This window comes from Asparagus officinalis, chromosome 1 (genome assembly GCF_001876935.1).
Source record: "Asparagus officinalis chromosome 1, Aspof.V1, whole genome shotgun sequence".
NCBI lineage: Eukaryota > Viridiplantae > Streptophyta > Magnoliopsida > Asparagales > Asparagaceae > Asparagus > Asparagus officinalis.
The window spans coordinates 121,595,934-121,602,830 of record NC_033794.1 but is presented as its reverse complement, the minus strand read 5'-3'; positions in this window follow the sequence as shown (position 1 = coordinate 121,602,830).

Sequence of the window (6,897 nt, the reverse complement as noted above, 5' to 3'; positions counted from 1 at the left end):
TGGCCAAATATTGTCTTGATTTGAAAAGGAAATCTCATTTGTCAAATGTTTTTAGTAGACTACATATTTTTAAATATGATGTTTGTGGTAGGTTTGGACATCTTATAAAATTTTGTTTTGATTTATAAAAATCTTCCTTTTTGTAAAATATTCCAATAAGACCACATTTGTTTGATGATGTTTCTCATTTGCAAAATAAATTTAAAAGACGATTCTTTATTGTAAATGATTCCCGTGCACGCCCACTTGGTCAACAAAAATCATTTACACCTTTTCATTGCACATATTGTAATCGAAAATGTTATTTATATAATTTTTGTTTTGACCGTGTTTGTGCACCACATGCACCCAAACAGGATCATTATCCTAGGGCTTTGAGCATTAATGATAGGGGTCATGTCCCTAAGTTTTTCGGTACCAAAAGTTCTTGGGTGCCAAAACAAAAGTAATTGTGTTTATGTTGTGTTTTTAAATTTTAGGGTTTTATTTATTTTTATATATATATATATACATATATACATTTACATTGTTTGAAAAACTTAAATGATTTATTTTTTAATTTTAAATCCATAGTTCATGATTCTTGTATATTTTGTAATCTTATTTTGAACTATGAAAAATTTGTTCTGGTTTATTCTTTTGAATTCATTGTAAATCACTTATATGATGATATTTATGTGCTTGTACTTATGGATCATCTATTTATTCTTTATAATGTATTCTATGTGTGGTTTGATCAAGTTTTGTAAAGAAGATTTTCTTTATTGATCAAACACCGTTCTTGAGATTCCACTTGATTGTGATTTCATTAGTTTAATTTGTTTTTATTTGAAAGCTTTTTGCATGATTCTCATGTTCTTCTTATTTTGATTTCATAAATCTATTTTTATACATGATTTTTAGGTTTATGTTTTGAGACACACTATTTTATAATGACATATATATCTATATGTGCTCTCATTATCCCTTTGTATGTGAGTTATTCTTAGCATGTTTTCTATATCTATGCTTGCTCACATATGTTTGCCTTAGTCATTATTGCATATATTCATTAAGGCTTTTTGATAAGGGGGAGCTATTCCCTATTACTTGTTTCTATACTCACCATGCCTATAGGTAGGGGGAGCTTTCGCTTTCCTATTTCATTTATATCCCTATTTTTTATGTTGCTAAAGAGGGAGAAATATGTGAGTATATTTATATTTATGAGTATTGTGCTTTATTGTACATTTTATATACTCTTTGTATAAATAGTTTGTCATCATCAAAAAGGGGGGGATTGTTGGCCTTTTTGTTTTGATGATGTTTTAACAAACAATTTATAACTAATGTTATTTGTCTAGTGTTTGTGTTTTTTTTATAGAAAAATAATAAGTTGGAGGTTGGATGGATTAAGCCTACATGATCACATCAAAAGGAGATTGGCAGAATATCGGAGTGAAGCTACGTACAATTCAAGTCAAATATCCAAGTTCAAGCTTCATCCGCAAAGTTTACCAAGACGAGCTCAATTGAAGATCAAGTTAGCTTGGGTAAATAATTTAGGTGTTATATTATGTGTATTCAATAATTTAATCTTAATCATAGCTACACATACACGTTTTGATTTTATACATTTCAAGTTTAAATATGAAACAAATAAACAAAGTTACATATATACACAATTATGTTTCATATTTATACACGCTTATAATGATTTCATCAATATCAAGTTTTAACAATTCAATAAAATCATGTTTATTTACAAAATCACTTGTTTATGGATTAAATACTTGATTATAACTGATAAACATTTCTTATAAAATCTATTAATTCATTTAAAAGAAGTTTCAAACTTGTTTGAACTCGTTTTGTCAAAATCAAGTTTTAATAAGTTCATGTATGTGCATGTTTTTGCAAAACAGATAAGTTTTTACAATTGTAAAATGAAATTTGAAAAAAATTTCATTTACATGTTTATTTTCATATATACAAACAGTTCCCCAGTTTTTACTAATTTTGGAGTTGTTTTGTTATTTTTAATTGAATTTAAAAAAATAAAATTTTAGCAGTTTTTCAGAAACTAAAATATATGTGTTCAAACAATTATTTCTCATAAATAATAAGTGATATTTTATAAATTATTTCTCTAAAATAGTCATCTACATGTGTAAAAACTTTCCTCAAAATTTCACATTTTTTAGAGTTTATTTGATATTTTTAATTGATTTTATAAAACCAGCTACGCATATTTCCAGAATTGCAGAACTGTTTGTGCATGTTTGCTACAGTACCCTGGTCGACCGGATTGGTCTCGACGGTCGATCGCCAAATGTCTAGAGAGTATTTTTGGCTCTTGTAGTCGACTGCTATAGCCGCGGTCGACCACCACCGTTGCACAGTAACGGTAACTTACTGATTTTGTTTATTTTATTGATTTTTATGGATTTTAGGTGTTTTCTTCCACCCTATATATACCCCATTACAATAACCATTGAACAACTAAGAGAGTTTTTAAACAAGTTTTACAATGATTTAAGTTTTGTTTAAAAGTGTTTAAAGTTTGTTTACAAGTTTGTGAAGAAATTTTCGCAAGGGCTTGAGGAGATCATCCTTTGGTGTTTGGGCATGCATTCAACTCATCTTCCTCTCTCTCTTGTCATCTAGAGAAGTTTTTCTAAACTCTTATCTAGCTATTTATATATTTGCTTTCATTTCCATAAGCTAGAATTTATTTGAGTTTACATTTATTTTTTGATTATACTCTTTGTTCACACACAACCTATTGAGCTTATTATATTTGCATACATAGTATAATTTAGGGTTATAGGTTTGTGACTTAGAGTGTGAGCTCTCATTGTGTTCTTATCCATAGTAGAGAATAAGCATTTGTTGTATTGAGCCTAATTGTGACGATACACTTTGTAATACACTTGTACACCGAGAGGAGTGTGTGGTGAGAGACGAGGTCGTCCCAAGAGGAGTGGGGTAGGTGGTAATGCCTAGAGGTAGATTGTAATTCCTAACACTTGAGGGAGATACGAGCTAGAGACCAACACTTAGATTGTGTAAAGTGGGATTGCAAGAGTGTGAGATTATAAAGTTTTCGGTAAGCTAGAAAACTGAGTGTGTGGTGTAAACGTTATTCGGGTGAGCGTAAAAAACTCGGTTATGATAGTGGATTTCTCCCCGCGAGTGGGGAGCGAAGACGTGGAACGGAAGGTCCGAACTCCGTGATTATTTTATTGTATTTGAGTTTGCTTTGATGTTCATTTATATTTGTGCTCATTGCTCATATCGCCATTGTCTCACTATTTAGTTTGTCCACTATATTGCTTACATTTGTTTATTTTTACCCTTTGTTTATATTGATTATCCTTGCATATAATTGTTGCATATCTTATTTGCTAGGATAATTTGTTAATTAGTTTTAATTGGCATAAAATCAGATTAGATTAGTACTCCCCCCTTAAGGTTCTTTCCTTGTGGCATTAGGGTCTAACAATTACATGATTCTTACCTAAATAGGTGGGGGATGGTGAACATGAGGTGGCTAGGGAAGTGAGGAGAGTGTTTGAGCTGTTGCTTTTTGATGAATTTGGTGAAGGTGGTTGATTGGAGTTTTGATTTGTGGGCTGCACGTTCATTGAGACATATTTACAAACATCTTGTGCATCGGCAATTAACAAACTGTGGTATCCATCATAGTGGCAACGACATTCACTAGGAAAATAACTCCAGGGACCATGAATAATGAAGAGAGACAGAATTGTGAGAGAAGAAACACGTAGGGTCATGCTATAAAGAAGAGAAAATGTTAGATCATTAGGAAATTAGGATTTTAGTTAGTACGAATTAATCAAGAAGCTGATGATTAACTATGTTATGAGACAAAACAAAACAGACAATAGGAGGAAAATCATGATAATGGATAAAAGGTATATTCATGATACTTATTTTTAACATTGTAAGAAAAATAAGTTTAACATTCTTTCTTTTCCATATATAGTGGCGCGCAACTTTATTTGGGATATGACTACAAATGAAGGATCAATTCTTGAAGACACAATCAAAGATAAGCATGTAATGGCAATATTAGATTTTAAAATCTCTCTATATAAATGTATGTATTTAATTATTGAAATTCTTATTAAAGACAACTAAACATGAAATTCAACTTATGATTATCTCAATTTTACAGGGGAGGCAAGCATAGCATTGAAAATTATATCAATGGTATGTATCAACCCAAAAATACAACTTGCTAAAAAATTAGCAGCATGGTAAGTAGAACAAGAATACTTTCATGTAACCCAATAATAAAATAGTATTATATTTTAATCTAATATGCAAGTTTCATTCAGAAGAAGCTACAAAAACAAAAGGATCTATATCAACACTCTTAAAAAATGTAAAGAAAATCAAATTAGAGATATTATGTAGACATCACAGAATTCGGTACAGGTACAATATTAGAAACCTATTCTTATTAACATAATTAAACCTAACTTAATTTTGCCAATATACAGACAAACTATTGCATATTTAAAGCAAAGATAACTATCATTCTAAATAGACTCGAGCCCTGGTTTTATACTTGCAATGGCTGCAACAATAAAGTAGACAAAGATGTTAATAAAGAGTGTTTGAATGATAAATGCCACAGAATCACTCATGACTCAGTACCAATGTTAAGTAATATAACCTTTTTATGACATGAACATATCAAAATACAATATTAACATATATCTATAAATCAACAATGAAAACTATAGGTATATAGTTAAGATTATCGTGGAAAATAGCACAGACAGTGCAAAGGTGACACTATTTGATGCAACAGAAACTTTTATTGGATGCACAACAGAGCAATTCATTGCAGAGAAGAAAGAGATAATTCTTAATTCTATTCAAATAATAAATTAGAAAATCATAAAAAATTCATATTTGTGAAATTAACCTTTGTTCTCATTGAAACAGAAAAAAAATTATTTGTTCTCATTGAAACAGAAAAATAATCATAGTCTATATTTTCAGAAATTTGTGTTGAGCATCGGAAAGACATTTAAATTCCTAGTGAAGTTAGATGGGAAGATAAAAGATGAACAATGTGAAGGAAATATAATAGCACAATAAATCCAATTCCAGCCTGATATTACAATCGACATAGATGATGAAGATGCTACTCTAGAATTTCTAAGGAAAAAGATAAAAGTGGAGAAAAATTGATCTCAGCTCAATTAAAAAATAAAATAAAAAGAACGAAGGATAATATTTTTTGAATATTTTATATTATACCTTAATTTTTTGAGTAAAGTTAGGAATTTTTATAAGAGATTTTCATGCAAACTTTTTAGTAGTTTTGTACACTTATGTAATTGCTTTTATCACATTAATCTTTAGTTTTTACCTATATTATTTTATGTCTATCAAATGATGTAGGCTGAGATCTCATACACACACACACATACACACACACACAGTTATATATATATATATATATATTGGAGATTGTTTATTATAAAACATGAGCTTACAATGTTCGAAAGTGTTGCGCAATTTTGTTTTTAATGCAATAAGAAATGTGATTTCTTTATTGCTAGGACTATAGTTCATAATGATATTGTTATTCATGCTTGACTCCATATTATAGCCTGAGATTAGTAGAGTTTGGAATATGACAAGTAGCATCAATTTGACTTATTTTCTTTTACTATTCTGCTTGAAGATATTATTATGACAATTGATTTTTTTCTTAGGGAATCGATTATGATATCCCAGTTAATTATATTGATCCCAGTTTAGCACAAAAACCCATTACATTAATTTTTTATAATATTTAAATAAAAATATAGCAAATCTAATAATCCAATTTTCCAGATTTGAACTCAAAATGAATCTGACTTATTTATAGGAATGAAATAAATAAAAAATAGATTGTTCTGATATTTAACCACATGCATTGCACGTGCATAAAAACGAGTATTAAAAAGTAAGTTGTTTTCTTACTTTCATCTTTCACTTGTATGAAAACAAACATCCCTAAACTAGGAATGGGTGAGTGCTAGGCCAGTTTAGGCCCGTGACTCGACCCACCGGGTTCAGGCCGACACTGGTCCAGACAGGGCTCCTCGTGTCAAACTTAGGCTAGTCCAGGTCAGAGTGGGTCTGGCCTACTTTCTGATCCCTGGTCTCGGGTTGAACCCAATCCGGCCCACGACTTGCATAGGGACGACCGGGCCAGTTAACTTTTTTTGCACTAATATGCTATTATTGGTCAAAAAAGTGAGAAAATGTTCATTAAAAAATGCAAAATATGTGTTAAGGCATTTTGCCCACGACCCACAAGTCATGGGCCTCCACTAGGGTTTTTTCAACTTTTTCCTATTTTTTTATTTTAAATTTCTAAACATATATAACTTTATATTCATATTTGTTAAATTATATTTAAATTATTTTTTACTATCCGCTCATATATATATATATATATATATATATATATATATATATATATATATATATATATATATAATAATAAAATCACACAGAAAAATATTACAAACATAAAAATAAATGTGGTTCGAACTTCGAACGAAGACCTACATCCATAGGAAGTTAATAACTTTTCTTTAGTTTAAATTTAAATTACAAAAATATATAAGAGGAAAAAAGAAAAAAAAAATATGTTAACATTAATGTTCAAGGAGCTGAATTCCTCCAAGTTAATTATATTAGTAAAATTTTTAAGGAAATGTCTTGTTTGTTGTCCTTGTGATCGTTCTTCTACATTGAGCCGGGTTAATAGTGGGCCGAGTCAATTGTGGGTTAGGCCTATTTCTCTTGTCTCGGATCAGGGCTTGGCCCGTGACCTTGGTAACGTCGTAGGCCGGGTCAAGGCCCGCTATAGGCCAGGCTAGG